The following is an 18,321-nucleotide window of genomic DNA, read 5'->3' as shown; positions in this document are numbered from 1 at the left end:
CCAGTCCAAATTTGAACGCTGAACAAATAACAAATATAGTCACTAGTGTTGGCGAAGAACTTGGCAAATGGCCCCTTAAAGTGCGGGAATATAGCGAGCTATTATTGTGTAATAACCACAGAAATACGGAAAGAGAAACAACATGTTTGTTGGAAAGGAAAAAAGAAACCGAAAAGCTGGTGGAACACGGAGATACGAGAAGCGATCGCCGAACGACAGAAATTTTCCCGTGAGCACAGGCAGGCAAAGACGGCGCAGTTGCCGCATGATAAGGTAGCCAGTAAATGGGAAATATACCTGGACAAAAAGTCTGTGCTTCAAATACTGGTGCAAGCAAAGATAAAAGGTGAAAGTGAACGTTGGTTGTCAGAAATAAGGTAGAAAAAGAAGGCCGCACATAGAATATTTCGCAACCACATAAAATTATTAGGCAGAAAGTCGACAACAATACAACAACACATCCTAGACAAAGATGAAAACAGACTGGAAGCAGACGCGGCAATAAATTACATCCGAAAAGTAACAGCCGAATCTTTCGAAGGCAATGACGCGGTTGTATTTGAAGAAGAAAAGAACGTGAAAGAGACCCAGCTGGAAAAGGAGCTGGTGCAGACAAATTTAGACTGGAAGAAAGCCGAACAGAAAATTCCTAAGCGCACAGCCACAGGGCTAGACGAGGTTCCCGTTAGGCTGATTAATGAACTCGGACCAAAATGTAAGGAAGCTCAGGTGTGAGCAGTGGAAAAAACTTTAAAAGACGGACGAATACCAGACAGTTGGCGACAAAGTAAAATGAACTTAATTTATAATTGTAAGGGGGAGGAAGAATTTACTCGTATACATAGACCGTTAGCCATTACATCGGTAATATACAGGCTAGCAATGCCGGCAATCAAATTAAAGCTGCACTCATGGGCAGAGAATACTGGCATTTTGGGAGAACTTCAGGATGGCTTCAGGATAGGTAGGCGTTTCGATGATGACTTATTTGTTCTTACTCAGTGTATTGAAATATCAAAAGTAGAAAGCAGACCGTTATATGTGGCCTTCTTAGACATTACAGGAGCCTATGAGAAGGTAGACCGCAACATTTTGTGGGCTATTCTGTAAGGGGAAGGCTTATATAGGTAACGATTGTCTACAGCATTTGAGTGAGATTCACCTACGAAATACCGTTTGCATTTAATGGGAAAGGATGAAGAGCGAGGAGAAAGTTGATATCAACAAAGGAACTGAGCCAGGGGTGCCTTTTATCCCCACTACTGTTTATGATGTACGTGGTGAGGATGGAGAGGGCGCTAGAAGGAAGTAATATCGGGTTTAATCTCTCATACAAACAGGCGAGTACAATAGCAGAGGAGCAGCTTCCAGGTTTATTTTATGCGGACTATATTGTGTTGCTAGCTAACAACCAAAGTGATTTGCAACGTCTGGCTAATATCTGTGGACAGGAAGGCAACAATTTAGGTTTAAAAGTTAGTGTTATAAAATCAGGTATTATGGTATTCCGTGAACACAGCGAACAGACAGTGGCAATAAAGGGCCAGGAAATACCTCGGGTAAGAGAATATAAATACCTTGGTATATGGATAAACTAAGGCAATAGATATATGGAAACCCAGGTAAAAACAATAACAGTGAAGGGGAAGAGAAATGCAGCCATAATAAAGCACAAAGCGCTATGGGGATACAACAAGTACAATGTGCTCCGGGGTATGTGGAAAGGAGTAAAGGTTCCAGAGCTTACGTTTGGAAATGGGGTTGTTTGCTTTAAATCAGGGATACAATCAGGACTCGATGGGAACCAAAGGTCAGTGGGACGCCTGGCATTGGCTGCCCACGGGAAGACTACAGATGAAGCTGTGCAGGGTGATATGAGCTGGACTAGTTTTGAAGTGAGGGAAGCTCGCAGCAAAATTGATTATGAAGAACGACTGAGGAATATGGAAGAAAGTAAATGAGCTGGGAGAGTGTTGCGGTGTCTGCACAGGAAAAACATGGATTCACAGTGGAGGAAAAGAACCAGGAAGCTTACCAGCAAGTGCGCGGCTTGTAGGGTGGGCAACACAGCAACAAAGAACGTCAGGCATTCTAATTAAACATTCTAATAAAACATGCAGACGTCGACGTCTGCCCAGTGGTCGAGTTGGGCACCACTGGCCTCCTTGAAGCCCTTGGGTTAAGCGAGAGCAGTGGAAAAGCAAACATATCCGTCATAGAGATTAGTAAGAGGCGATTGGAAGGTTGGTGGAAGTAGGGATAAGACAAAAAACGGAGACGTACAAAAGCAGGGTTCGCAATAGGGGATCAGAATATTTGGTTGTGGGAGTCCATAGGACATTAAGCAGTATAATAGCAAGAGGTTGGTGGTGCAACCCACCGCCCCGTCCCAAAGGGGACGCTCATAACATCACTCTATCCATCCATCCACGGAATGTGAATACTTGTGCGATTCATCAAGGACGAGTGGGCGTACCGGGGTGCACCAGTGCGTACCAGTGCGAATTATCGAGGACGCCATAAGCTTTGTTAACTATGGACATCGTTTGTGATGCCCATTGCGACGACGCAGTACGCTCGATAAGTAACTAAAGTTGATCCACTTCTAATTTCTCATTTTAAGACCCATGTTTCATTGGCAGAATTGCAGGAGGGCTCCAAAGGACGTAGGAGTACACATCATATCAGAGAAAGGCCAATTTTCGTCGACGAATACAAGTGCAAATAAATTTCGCATCCGCGGCACCCTCCTACAATGCTGCCGATGCAACATGGAGCTTAAAACAAGAAATTAAAAATTTATTAACCAATTTTACTTAATTAGGGAACGAACTGCGACAGCTACTGGGCCATCTATACAGTGTGCGCTGGAGATGCGAATTATGAAAAATGTATCCTCGCATCTGTTGCAGGCTTCCTTCAAAAATCTGTTGCCTGCTGTCTTTTTAAAGCGAGGCTTTCTTTGCCTTTTCCTTCGACTTTCCCACTGCTGCTGCTCCAGTCCGGCACACCACGTCGGGATGTGGTTCAGCGCGTGTATGTACATGGAAGGAGCGTGGCAGAGAACAAAATACACGCTAAAACATTCCGTGGACAGCACTGTGTGGAACGGGCACGATACTCTCTGGAGCTCCCGGGTCGTCGCCACTAAGCGTCTTGACAGCTCTAGATATCCGCGACCCTCAGCAAACTATTGCCTATCTACCGACGTGCAAGTCCAGAGGGAAGCTAGACAGAATGGAAGAGAGGAGGGGGAAGAGGAGACAGAGAATGGATAGAACTGACGCAGCAGCGAAACGAGCGAATAACAGCCTTGCCACTCTTCGCTCGCAGTTCCCACACAAGTAAAAGACTGAGGGCGGAAGGGGAGGAATATGGAAGAGGCGACGTGAGGAGGCAGGGGAACGCTGGATAAACTTAAATTCCAGGTACGGTACGGTGCGTTTCTGTTAGTTCTAAAAAAATAAATAGATGCAAATTTGTCCAGCGGACAACTTACGCATGGCGTGTAGAAACAGAGCCGCAATAATTAAAGCGCACCGCAGGGTCTAGGAAACACTATACGGAAACGGTCGACCGTCAAATCAGCACTTCTGTGCCCGCCGCGTTAGGTTTGCGGCTATGGCATTGCTCGAGGTCGCGGACTTGTCCGAGGCAGCCGCATCTCGACGGGGGCGAAATAAAGAACGCTCGCGCACTTTGATTTAGGCACACGCTAAACAACACCACGGCGCCAAAATTAATCCGGAGTGGGCCTCTACGGCCTGCCTCATAATCCAATTGTTGTTTTGGCACGTGCAGCTCCATAATCCAATTCAAGTTTAATGCTTCTGCCACGATGCGATGTGCTATGTTAGGCAATGACAATGCTCAACCCTCTCAGTGGTTATGAAATATGGCGCACAACGCCTCAAGCAAACACCTCTCCCTTTGTGTTTTGTATACTACGTGGGCAAACAGCAGTGGTGCACGCAAGGCAACGTTTATCGTAACTCACCACTCTTGTGTTGGACAAAACACCACAGACACATTCAAGACAATCATTCGCGATCAACATCACCGTTAATTATCTTCAATCAAAGCAAACAGCACAGACACCTTCGCTTACATCGATTACCATTTTAGTCGCCGGCTATACAGGGTGCCTCTCTCTCTCTTGTCTCCCTTTCTCTCTCTCTTAGAGAATACAGGTTTTTGTAAAAAGCTACGATCGTGAGACAACTACCGTCTTCGCATACGAGCACTACGGCGAGGTGGAAATACTTTGCCGCTGCATAAGTTACTCTCAAAAGGTTACTAACAAAAATTTGTTAATTAACTTTCTTCTATTATTAACTTCATGGCATTCGTTGATGCGGAAAATTTGTAGGGCGTCAAAACTTATGGGAGACCCATCTTTTAGAAGAAAACAACAACCGCACGTAATCAAGACAAACATAATCGAAATTGAAGTCCAAAACCAGGCAATATCGACAATGATTGACAATTCTACACCCCACGGCTAACGTGGGGTGTAGAATTTACGGTGGCACTATCATTGGCCCCACGTTTTATGATAACACGCTTACAGGCGAAAGATACGTCAACGACAACCTTGATGGGGCGCTTAGGATTTTCTTTGCGAAGTTCCATTGGCTAGGATCGAGGATATTTGATACCAGCAGGATGGCGGTGATACCAAATTACAGGGGCAAGCGTCTAAAAAAAGAAAAGAAAAATTGCGATTCCAGTTTGCAATTAGTGGAAATAGGAGATGCGAGATTTTCGCTCGCCACTCATTTACCGCCAAGTCATTATTCTTTCACAGTGGACGCCGCCATCTTGTTTGGATTTAGCTTGTTCCTCAAATAATGGCGCATGACAACAAGGAGGAATGGCTAAGAATATAACAATTATAACATTCTTGATCTGCACCATCTAATAGGGCCCACCATCCCAATTTTCGATTTCCGTCATTTTTTCGTTTGCAAATGCTCTGTCCGCCCTAGGTATAACAAACTGCTTATTACGGAAGCTCAAATTTTCAATCTGGCTCCACTTGCTATCTTCTTTAGGGTCGCTTTAAGGCGCAGTTATGGGCGCTCATGACACGCAAGGTGGAGCATTCAGCAAGGTGGAGGAAAATTCTTCGCGCATTCATGCTTGAAATGAGGCCTTTTAGTCTGCTTAAAAGCTGAATTGTTATGAGCTTACTACAAACCACAAACACCCACTTGGCACAGGCAGCCTACCATTTGACGATTGAAAAGACTACTAGAAAATTTGAAATAATAAGCCTATATATCATCCGTCAGGGATCTTTCTCTTGTCGGCCCCTGCTATGGACGTTGACAGCATTGTGCATCGAATCCGCTTGTAGAGCACCTGGTGAAGTAACTATTGCGACAGATTAAACGCGGATATTTGGTAAGTCGCTAGCTTTATTATTGTTCCCTTTTTGAAAAATAGCCCTTAAGCATGTTCATCGCATCCTCTATTTTAGTTGATTCTCTTTGAAACAGCTGAATCATCTAAATACTCGGGCGAAGTGCGATTGAAATTGTTGATTCTGTGGATTACAGAGGACCCGGGGAACAAGATTTGCAGGTTAGACTCTTTCGAACACAATATGAACGATAATTCGTAAACATTTATTTACAGAAATTCATGCTCACATTTAAACTATAAAGATAAAAGTGCAATAAAAAAACAAAAGTATCAAGCTCAAGTATATGCCGTCTCAAGCGTGTGACTCGCCGCTGCTGCCGTTCGCGTGGTGCTGCTCTCTGTGGTTTCGCTCCTGGGGCACGTAGTCGCCCTTCTTGTGCATCGCCAATGCACGCGCGATTCTGGCCGCTGCAGCGATGACAGGGTGGCTGACATGCACCAGTCGGAACTTGATTATGTGCATCTTGTACCGCTGGTCTGAATGGTCGCTGTCTTCGGCGTCGACCACGCCACCCGAAGCCGCCGACCCGTTCGCGCTGCCTCTGGTTTCGACGCCGACGAACTGCGCCCGCCCGTCGCCAGAGCGGTTGTTCAGCTTTGCTGCGCCGCCCCGCTTGAACAGGTAGTCCTTGATGAAGTCGAACAACCCATGCTCGTCCTTTCGCTACTCGCCCGCGGCCCGCTTGGACGGGTCCTTGGCGAGCACCTCCTGGTGTTCCTCGTAGACTTGGTGTTGGGCGAGCAGGTATGGGTTGCTCCAGGACTCCGCGGGCGGGGCGAGCGCAGCCAGAACCGTGAGGCCGAGCAGGCCGACCACCGGTCGCAGACGGGTGAGGGTTCTCACTGAGGATACACACCAGAGCAACCGGCGATGGCGGCACAATCCTGCGGGGGCTTCGTGGCTGAAGCGTTGACAACTCTCACGACTGGTGACTTTGGGCTGGATCGTGGCCACGGCGCAAAGCGGTGGCGTTGGCAACCTCCAAGCCAACGGGAGCTTGGTTCGCCGCGCTGTAGTGGCGCTGTGGACAACTCCAGCTAACTGATGTCTTTCGTCGGGTGACTGTTGGCTGCTCAGATGTTGCGGCAATAGACTCGGGCTGGAGCAAGGCCAACCATGCTTCGCATCCTGGCTGGGACGACGAAGACTTGAAAGAGGGCCACGATGGAGTCTGCAGCACATCTGCGGAGGGAACACGGCCGCATAAGAACTTCGGGAGCAGATGAAAATACCAGCGTTCAGCTGCAGCTGCAGAGGTGCCAGCAGCTACAGGTCGAAGGCAGCTCGAGCTGCGGCGACGGACCTTACGCTAAACCAGACGAACACACAAGTGGTCACTGTCCTCTCGAGAGGTCGAACGCCTTCTTCCGGATGTCTCGTGCAGAAAAGAATGGAACGCGAAAGCGATGATGATGACGACGACGACGACTACGACAGCGATGATGATGATGATGATGATGATGATGATGATGATGATCGTGCGCCTTCAAAACATGGCTAGTACTACCTATGGGGGATGGTTGAAGGCTCGGGTGGTTGCACAGCATAGCTAACGTATTCAGAAAATTGAACTTGAATATGTTGAACTGCGAATAAAAGATTAAAAAAGTAATGGACAAGTGAAACAAGATGAATATGCTTTCATACTTTTAAAAGAAATAAAAGGAAGAGTCGTTGATCAAGTAGGAATGGAATGGAATGGGAAAATGTCCGATGATTACGATACTCCCGAATACGAAATTTGGGCACAGCTGCATACATGTTTTCATTTCGCGATATATTGAGGCAAAGAATTTGACACCGAAACCACCGCAATGAGTGGCAGTGGCCCAGTGCGAGTGGGAGTTGGATGCGCAGAATGGGAACGCTGGCACGATGAGCGCCGTCGGAGCCAGCTGTGGACGAAGACGACGATGACGAAGGCGCGAGCAGCAGCGCTGGCGCGTTCGCACGCTCACGCCGAGGGATGGCGACGCTCAACCCAGGAACGGGCGCCAAAGAGCCGAGCTCAACAATTATAATGGTGTAGGCATATAGGCAGACCATAACCATGTTCGATTTTGTTCTTGTTCATGTTGCCAAGTGAAATGACACAACCCACACTGAGGTATCGGCCATGAATTGGGCGGTGAAAAAACTGTTATCATTTTTACAAAATAAATTAAGCTAAAATGAAATGAGTATCTTGCAAACGGGATATAAAGTGTCTACTGCTGCAGGTATGAATAATTAATTGTCTAAGTATTGCATAAAAACAACTAAGTCATTATAATAAGTACTAAGAAAAATTCTAGCAAGCACTACTTTTTGTCTAACGCAGAAAGACTCAGAGGGCATAGAGTTAAAATAATCAACTCTAGAGGAAAAGCGGGCCCCGGGAAAGGGGGAACCGCTACGGCGCCGCCCTGTCGCTATCGGTCAATGTGGCCAGCGCAGTTAGTCTTGAAAGAGCTGAAAACAAGTACAGGGGTGCTATGCAGGATGCCCCGAGTTTGGCGAAACTCGGTATCTTCAGGAGCTCTGGCGACACCCCAAGATGAAAGCACAAATGGTACCGAGACATAGAGTTTATCTTTCGACAAGCCTCAAGTTTTATTGGTTTATCTAGATTCACTCTGGGTGGCTATCATTCCTTGGGCGTTGCCTTCTGGACGGTCGACAAACTAGGGCTCACGTGATCATACCGTCGGTGCATGGTCGTGCCTTCTTTCACTTGTTTGTCGTTCCACCGACTGCATTACATGCACAAGCACGTTATAAAACAAATGCATTTAGTACAATATTACTAGTTACTTTGACATGGTTTAGAAGCATTTTAAAGCTTACAAGATGTACATTGAATGTGTATTAGACTAATTTGTAACTTTGTACGTTTCGCATTATGCCACGAGGGAACGCTGTGGTGGAGTCGTCAAAGAAGTAGGAAGCTTACCAGCAAGTATGCGGCCTGTGGGGTGGGGGGCAACACAGCAACAAAGAAGGTCAAGCGGAAAGTCAGAGAGGCTGAATTAATCTCATGGGTGGCGGCAATGCAAAACAAACCAGCCATGAGTAACTACTCAAGAGGAAAAAACGAAATCAGGAAAGAACCATTCATGATAACTCAAAGGGAAGCTCATTACATTTCGAAGCGAGATCGGGATGCCTTAGAACACGCACCTATAAAGCGAAATATAAGAAGGAAGAAGAAGCATGTGCTTGCTGTGGTAAAGCTAGGGAAACGACGCAGCATATTTTATTAGAATATGAAGACGTCTACCCAGCGGTCAATTTAGGCACCACTGGCCTCCATGACGCCCTTGGGTTCAGCGGGAGCAGTGGTAAAACAAACAGGTCCGCAATAGACATTAGTAAGAGGCTTTCGGAGGATTGGTGGAAGAAAAGTAGGGAAACGACAAAAGACGGAGACGTACAAAAAAAAAGCACAGTTCGCAATAGGGGATCAGAAAATTTGGACGTGGCAGTTCATTGTGTGTGTGTTTTTTTTTTTCATTGGTTAACCTAGGTAGGATATTAGGCAGCATAGTAGCAAGAGCTTGGTGGCACAACCCACCGCCCCGTTCAAAAGGGGACGCTCATAACATCCATCCATCCATCCTACATTCATTCACCGGGCGAGCATGGCGGCTAAACATCGAAGAGGCCCAGTGTAAACAAACTCCTACAACGAGCTTGCAGTGCGCGACGTAGTGATCAGGCTTGACGATCACGGCTATTTCTTGGATAGTTCTGTTCCTCCATGAGCAATCTTTTCGTGCACCCTGTAAGAGTTTCAATAGCTTCCATGATTTTACAGATCACAACGCGCACCTACTGTTCACGGCGCAATTCTGAAGAAACAACTTGTCCGGTGATGCATCTGCGAGTGCGCCGAGTTCCTCCACTCTGCGTGACTGCGAGCGTCACGAATATTACATAGTGTGTGCAAAAGGAAGACAGCCTATATAGCTACGATGCGACAAGGAGGTGGTGCCGACGCTGGATCTCGCTACCAACACAGTGAAGGATACATCGACAAACTGCAGATAAGCATATTTCTATTGTTCCATATTTAGCATAATAATAGTGCACGGATTAAGTCACTTTCGTAGTAACGAACTGAATGTGCAGCAGTTTAAGAAAGGCATTGAGAACCAATGAGTGTTCGTGCTTTTACATGCACGTGGTACCGCGAAAATATGGAAAGGTGAAGGTAACCTTCACTAACTTGGTGAGATAACAGAAATTCATGAGTAACAATAAGCCCACAGAATCTATATAAGTGTATCTTTATCCAGATGAAATATCAATAGCAGGTGCTGATATAAAGCAGGAAACTTATACAAAAAATTCATGGGTTGAACAGCACACGGAAGCCATTACCGAATCATGTTCGCCACGTTACCGATATCCTTGAAAAAATGTTTAGAATCATTGCATTCTACCGGTTGTGCAATATGGGACGTAAACCTGGAGGTTAACAAAGAAACTTGAGAAGTCGAGGACTCTGCAGAAAGCGAAGAAAAATTGTTGGAGATAGCATTAAGGCAGGAAGACAGTGGCTTAGTAAACCGTGGCAACTGATGTGCTAGTCAAGATTTAAAAAAAAATGGAATCGGCAGGCAGGTCATGCGCGTCTTCAATCACTTGTTGAGAATTCATAACATGTGATTACATAAGCGTGACAGAATGGATGTCAAGGAGAGAGAACTGCAGCCGAGGATAGTAGAAAATTGCGTAATGGGACAAAAATATGTTTGTAGGCATAGGATGCAATCAGCTCGCATAAGACGGGATTGTAGGGAGAGGCATTTGTTTTGCAGTGAACAAAAATAGGTTTGTGGTGCTCACAGTCGAGACTCATGAAGGTGCGGGGACACCTCAGCTGCCGGCACACTAATCGACGTGACAATTGGCTCTGAAAAAGACAACCCCAGTTATGAAAAATAAGGCAACATAGTCCCGACACATTGTTTTATCATGCATACTACACTAAATGCTTCCACAGTTAGTTAAGGGCACTTAGTACCAATAGTGCAACAAGAATTTTTCTTTTTAAGTAATAGTTTATATGTGGTTGATTCATTCCAATAATCCACTTTTTTGCAGCAAAACATTCTGCTGCTGAAGGCACTAAACCGCCTGGTGGCAGTAGGCGAGCGCCAGGCACGTGCTGTTGAGAGTGTGACAGAGGTCCAGAGGGCTGCTCTGCAACAGTGGTATCGGTGCCCTCACTGCTCTCCAGTCAAGCGCCCAGAAGACGCCTTATAAAGGAGCTTTCAGTTTATTATTCAGTTTATTATTTTGTTTATTATTCAAGAGCATGAATAAAATTGTTGCAGTAAACATTTTGCTGTGCATATTAGGACACCTGTAACATGCACCTGGTGTCTCTTCCAAATGGGCAAAAACGTAAGACAACCTGTGCACTCTTGGACCATATAAATGAAAAATTCGCTAATGCAGCATACACGTCATTACGCTGTTTGTACTTTCTATGTCCAAGAATACAGTGCGTGTTGATTAGCCACAAGATGAAAGGTGTGTGTAATTCACAATGAAATGACAGGAAACTCCAATTCAAACGTGCCATTACATGCACGTTCGATACTACATATTCTTTAACAATGTCATATATTTGCATGCACTAATTTTCACACAGCTCAAGCCCTTGCATAGCTCACTTCTGATGTATTCATTTCATAGGCCAAATAGTTGTACACTTTGTCCTTTTGTGTTGTATGAAAAGCGGATCCTCTACAGTCGGATACAACTTCAGAAGACAGGAGAGGCCCCGCCCAGATGACCAAAGCGCCGCAGCCAATTGCCTCCACGTCTAAAGAAATAGTCTCTCTCCAACGAGCGCGTATTAGTGCGCCCGGCGGCACAACGTCAGTCTAGAGTGCATGCCCATTCGTGCAGGCTTGTGCACCTGCCTTTAAAGTGCAGATTCCCCGTTCTCACTATTTACTGAGTGTTTGAAAGCACTCAACCTGTAAGGCTGGAAAAGAATTCGACGTGAGGATCAACTAAGGACAATCTCAGTTGCCTCTGGTTTACAGATGACAGGTTCTAATTTGCAACACTGTAGTTACCTCACAAAGAGTGATTGAGGCCAGGAGCCGGCAAAGTGTACGGCTAGGTTTGAAGATGCAAATTGATAAAATGTGTTCATAAGCCTTGCAAGGCGACAAGCGTTTGCGGTTGGTAGTTAGTTAATAAACAGTAGCTGTGCCAGAGTACGTAAAGTAGCAGCAGTTGACCCGAATCACGAGAAAGACATTTCTAGGCACATAAATAATAGGCTGGAAGGCAAATACCAGACTCTCTCCAAGTTATGAACGGCACCCGACAAGAAACGTATACAATATATGCATTTTACCTGTACTAACCTGTGGACCTTTAACATTAAGCATTTAAAAAAAATGAGAACGCAACTATATGGCAACGGAAACGGATGGAACGGAAAGGCCGAACGTTATGCGTGAGGACAAAGACAATGTGAATGAGAATGAAAACGCGACTATAGCTGATATGCTAGTTGAGATTAGGAGAAAAAAGTGGAAGTCCTGTAGTGCATTTATAGAGGAGATAACCGGTGCGCTAGTAGAGTTACAGAACGGGGTCGAAGGAGAGGGAGACAAAGACGGGGACGGCAGATGTCATGGGTGGTGTGATCGACAACGAAATATGCAGGCACAGGAAAGAGTCAGCTCTACAAGTGTAAGTGCAGATCGCTGGGAGCGGCCTTCACAATGCAATTGGCTTAAAATAGGCTGATTACTATCACAGACCACTATACTCGAGGGAAAATATTGTACCCTTTGAGGCGTGTCTTTTCCCTAGGAGGAATGGCTAAGAATATAACAATTGTAACGTTGTTGTCGTTGTTGTTGTTGTTTCGCAAGCTGGGCGTTGCGGTTGAACAACAACGTAGCACCAGAATAGCGCAATGAATCAATTTTGATTCCTCTACATTTGCAGCGCTGATTTATGGAGCGTGCGTTCGCTTTTAGCTGTCCGAGCTGCTGTGTAAAACAGAATGCGGCGTTTCCGTTCCCACAACTCAGCAGGTGACTTCAGCGTGAGCGTGAGGATGCGACGCCGTTTTCACTACCGTGACGACAAAGTACATTGCACACCAAGACACCGTCAATTTCTCAAGCACAACTTACATGCTATGCACACACCCTCCTTCGCTACGTTATTTCCCCTTGTGTCCTCCGAAACACATGCTGGCCACCGCTCTCAGAGTGTGTGAGTCTTGAACGAGAAGACAGAGAAACGAGGGCCCGATTTTTATTAATCAAATCATAAGAAGCCAACAAACAAGCACGCCAAGGACAGCACAGGAGAAACTGCTTGTAATGACTAATTGGATTAAGGAAATGATAAATTAATGGAAGTGAAAGAGGAGGAGCAAACAGCTGGCCGCAGGTGGCATACGAACCCATGTGCTGCGCGATGACGCGGTCAGCGTGTTTGATTCCCAATACCAATTGCTGGATTGAGATGAATTCGAGTGGCGGTGTCACGCGAAGTTCTGCCGTTCAAGCGCCTATTTGGATACCATGCGCGCGTTATGCCCACGTTAGTATATGTGTCATGTGACGTGTTACAACAACCTATGGATTCCACCACAATTATGAAGCTGCTTCCTATCTCATGCTGATATCCCATCAAGTCTCTGTGCTTTAGAGAGGCCTACGAGGCGGATATATATTAGGCATAAATTATGTAACAATTTATTGTATTATTGCGCAGAAAATCCAAGCATCCTGTGTCACGCTCTATATAAGCCTCACTAAATTCACTACAACGCGAATTATGTAGCGACGGTGGTGGATGAAATATAGTTTTTCCTTCGCGCTACGCCAAAGCTGAAGGCTGACTGGGCCGTCTGACGACCTCAGAACAGCACCAGTGGCAACAGCGGAACGAATGGACGGACGGATGGACAAAGCAGCAACACCCAAGTGGCAGCTGGCAACAGCAGTTACCCCGGCAGCAGGTCCATCCTGCTTTCCAATGTGATGAAGTTGCCGTATCTCTCTTTTAATTCGCAAATCTTCAACAGAACGGAACGCAACGGCGCTGCCACAGTGTACGAGACGAGCAAAACTGTGACCCCACGCGGGCTCCCGAAGCGACAGCCTTTTCGCAAACCGCACCTAAGTTACCGCACCTAAGTTAAACAATACGAGAAATGAACTCTCAATGGCACTGCAGACGACAGGGCTATTTGGAGCAGTTTGAAAGCGCACAGCCGCTACTGTCAAAGACCATCAACTACCTCCCCATACACTATCGGCCGCGGGATCGGACTATAGATGGCAGCACGGGTGGTCAGAGCATCACTGTGAACGATTTGGGCATATTGTGTGGTAGCGAAAAGCGCTGACTGCGCTGAACTGATGCCACACAGTGCTTCACAACGCCACATATTTGCTTGAAACGCAGCGAATGTTCCTGCTATACGTGAAAGGAGCGCTAAAAGCAGCTTCTGTTCCGGTACATACATGCATGGTGCTTTTTGTCGGTGTTTGGCTTGCCTATCCTGTTGGCACTGCTGTTGTGCAACTCAAATTTTCGCTATTCCTAGAGTGCTTATAAAGATGCCTGCATTCCTGTACAAGTAAGTGAAATCAGCTAGTTACATAACTACTAGCATACATAACTAGCTTTTACTAGCGCTACGTGCATACAATCTTCCGTCGCGGGAAAGTGAGTGTCCCACACACAACGTCACAGAAACAGAAAGCGCCCGAGTGAATGATGACGATCATCGCTGTGTCACGAAGGATGCCGAGAGCTCGAAGGGCGTACTTTGTAGGGATTTCTATGGGGATACGATGGGCGGAATGTATGGCAGCTCGCCTGCTTGAGACCCGACTGCAGGGAGTGCTACCGTTCAGAAGCCATTTCTGTATCGTCATTCGGCACATCTCAACTCTCCCCTTTCATCGTTTCTGACCGAGGGTTCGCAAAAAAACGTTCGCAACGACTTTCCCGCCTTCAGTAACTTTTCCTGTCACTCACCTTGCCGCACAAACTAAGTTTCCTTTTCGTTCTTTTAAAGCGACCCGTAAGGGGCAGAACCACGAAAATTCACGGAAGGTACTTTATACGGAAGCTATATGTAAAAGGACAGTTTGCTTTTTTTAGCAAGTACTGTATCAAGTTTGCCGAGGTTTGTTGCATTTAAAAGAAAAACTTAAAATCTAGTGACTCTTTGTTTCGAATTTTTGATTTAGGTCGTCAATATTTTATAAAAGATTGGCGAAGGTGGAAAATTTTCTGAAAATTAAACTATCAAGCTTACAACTTGGTCACTCAGCAATGAAAAATGATATCACAATTCTATGAATTTAATCTAATACAATATCTAAAGCGGACAGAATATACGTATATGTCAACCATAAATCCTAGTCACTTATAGTAATATGGAATTACAGCTTTCGCAGAACCTTCGCACAGAACGTAACAAATTTCCCGGCCGCTGCGGCCGCATTTCGATGGGGGCGAAATGCGAAAACACCCGTGTACTTAGATTTAGGTGCACGTTAAAGAACCCCAGGTGGTCGAAATTTCCGTAGTCCTTCACTACGGCGTGCCTCATAATCAGAAAGTGGTTTTGGCACGTTAAACCCCATAATTTATTTCTTTAACCTATTAATTTGTAAACTTCGTGGTTTTATATTTTCAGACGCGCGAATTTTTGAAAAGCATTTTAAATAAATTCAGGGTCTAAATCGAAAATCCGCCTCAAACAGCCCCAAGAATTTAACTTTCTCTCTCAGTTGCAGCAAATTTCATTAAAATCGGTCAATGGGCTATTTTTGAAAATACGGTTTTACATTTTACATGTATTTCAATAGGCCGCGTCGGAGTTCGGCTTGACCTAAAGCTTCCTCTTAAGAAGGGGAAGAAATTTTCCCCCTCGGACGAGGCACGTAGCCACGATTGTGTTTTCGCGGGGGGGGGGGGAGGGGAGAGCACCCCAAGGCAACTTCCTTATCAAATGAGGGGGGGGGGGGCACCTTTACTAGTACAAATGTGAATAACGCCCGCCACTCGCAATAACGACGCGTAAACCCGCAAAAGAGGAAAGAAATAAGGTGTATTTCACAGGTAGTACGCCTGTTACATACACCTCTTCTTTACTTGGCAAACAAGGAACCACAGCGAATGGACACGCGCAGGGACTCGCGCAGGAAGACCACTGCCAAGAACAAGTAAATCAGCGAAAGTGGAAAATAAAGATTCATGTCATCATCATCAGTCTATTTTATGTCCCCAGCCGGACGGAGGCCTCTTCCTATAGTAGATTTCTGCAGTAGCATAGAACTTCAATAAACAGCAGTTGGCAACCAAGGTACACGGACCGCGCGGGGTTGTGTTACTTTGCCAGCCAATCACAGAAGCAAACAAAACGTCGTCATGCGGCCTTTTCAAAATGGTACTTGATACCTAATACCGGTCTGCTGTTCCTGAAGACTCTTTTCATCGACGGAAGCAATGAGGTGTGCAACAGACATGGACAAAGCGTATGGAGTCTGAGCATTTCATTCTTCAAAAGTCTAGCCGCCGTAGTTGCTCAGTGGCTATCGTACTGGGTTACTAAGCAAGAGATCGCAGGATCGAATCCAGGCTACGGCGGTGGTATTTCTATGGGGACGAAATGCGAAAACATCCGTCTACTTAGATTTCGGTGCACGTTAAAGAAACCCAGGTAGTAAAATTTTCGGAGACCCCAACTACGGCGAGCCCCATTATCAGATTGTAGTTATGGTACATAACACTGCATAATTAATTAGATCTTCAAATGTCCACGCACAGTTTATTTCACTGCTCAACCCGTTTTACTCATGAAACATCACTGCCAACTGAAGTGAAACTTGACAATAAATAGTTGCAGCAAAGCAAACATGTTATTTCAGTTCAATAAACGATTAGCCTTTGGCCATTCCACTATATTAGGCGAGGCAAAAGTTATAAAATTACGCGCTAATAATTTTATTTGTGTGGTTACCGCCTTATTTGGCTAACAGGAAAGTACGAATTATTTGCAGCCTCGCGGGGGAACAGTGGCTGGCGGTTATGAGGGCGTTGGCGGCGCTTCACTGCAGACTCAATTTGTATCCGACTGTAGTAGCGTTCTTTTTAATTAACTCTGGAAGAATTATAGAGAAATATATATTTGGGGAACAACCACACTTCTTTTGGATCCCTCGCTTATGCTCTAGGAATTGAAGCGACACAACCGTGTCGACACGTATTGTTATTTGGGAAGTTACGTAATGATGTGTGGCTGCCAGTCCGTACAACCACGTAGGGCGCATGACGCTGCGATTCTAGACGTACTGCGCCCACCGAAGAAGGTAAGAAAAACACCTTCATAAACATAGTAGAGAAGTGCCATGGCTACGTTAGGCGGCTCGAATGATAACTGTAGAAGCGTCATTCAGAACACACGGAACTGTTCTCCACTTCCTTTTTCTTTTCTCCTTCATTTTTAAATAAAGAGATAATGAAGCAGAAATATTTTCATAAACGACGGTTAGATTTGTTAATTTTCGCCTTCGCTCCTGTTTGGCTGTTGCCTTGGCTGTCTCCCGTAGTAGATCGCCTCATTTCTCAACTCTTTCCGACTCTTGTTTCAAGTTGGCAATTTTGCACGACAAGAGCTCTACTCTTAGGGAAAAACCAGTCGAGTTAACGGGTGACAGTCATATTGTTTATGATTTATAGGGTTATTGCAGGGTCTGAGCTACTTGTGCTACTTCCTACATTCACCTTGTGGAATTTAGTGCCTAAAGTAGGCTCAGCCACAGGACTGACCAGGTCTGCGGGAAACCGAACCTCTCTATAACAAGGGGCATGGTTTCCGCTTGACGATGACCCATAAAATGGTTAAGCAGCGGCCAATCGCTGCAGCTCGGGCGTCTGCACGAGTCTACTGAAAAACCCAATAAATCGTTTTTATTCGCGTCGGCGTGTGTGTCCGACGAGGTCTGCGTTGAAGGACACAACTCAACATGGAATGCAACAGTAATGCATCCAAAGTACGCTCAGCTTTTCTCTGTGCAGTTTACTCGGTGCGGCAAGAGCAACACCTGCCATCGTCTTTTCGGCCGCATCGCACTAGCATCGCACTCCACGCCTACGTGTTGACGTTCCAAGTTCGTTCCTTGTTTTCAAAAAGACGGGCGGAACGCGTGACTTTCATCCAGGTCACGTGCTTATACTTTATTTGTTGTAATTTCTACCTCCTTTTTTTTTTTTTCTGCCGCCTCCTTAATACCCATGCTCCGCAATCCGCCTCCCCAGCGGTAAAGGTGCGCATGTACAGAAGAACGCATGTACATGGCGCACACCAAACGAATACAACACGGTGAGATGCAGTATTAGGTGATCGCGTTAAATTTTAGCAAGAGTGGCTGCTGAAAACGCTTCCTCGAAGCTCCTCTCGGGGCTATGGAAATTCTGATGCGCACTCCCGATTTAAGCTTGTTTGAGCCAGCACTGACGCTTCCATAGCCTCCGGTGCGACGCATAATGAAGAAACTGTTGCCTACGAAAGAGGCAGAGACGAGATCGCTCCCATAGCGCAAAGGCTTTCTTCCCTCTGCAGCACGCATCCAGCCACAACAAATAAACAGAGCACACAAACCTCACGCATAAATGCCATACTAAAGCAGTCACAAATGCAGTGCGACAACCTTCGGCTAAGCTTCTGCAGTTCAATAGAGCGGCAAGCACAGAATAACGGCGTCAATTTTTGGCATCCGCCGAAGGCAGGAGTGGGACACAGCGCGATGCGGTCACTCGCGTCGTCTGCTAGCGCTCGCTGCGTCGGCGAACGCGATTTCCCGAAGTGGCTCACTGAACCATGCTGCCATTGTCGGTAAAGG

This window comes from Dermacentor albipictus, chromosome 1 (assembly GCF_038994185.2).
Source record: "Dermacentor albipictus isolate Rhodes 1998 colony chromosome 1, USDA_Dalb.pri_finalv2, whole genome shotgun sequence".
Lineage (NCBI taxonomy): Eukaryota > Metazoa > Arthropoda > Arachnida > Ixodida > Ixodidae > Dermacentor > Dermacentor albipictus.
This window is presented reverse-complemented; position numbering follows the sequence as displayed.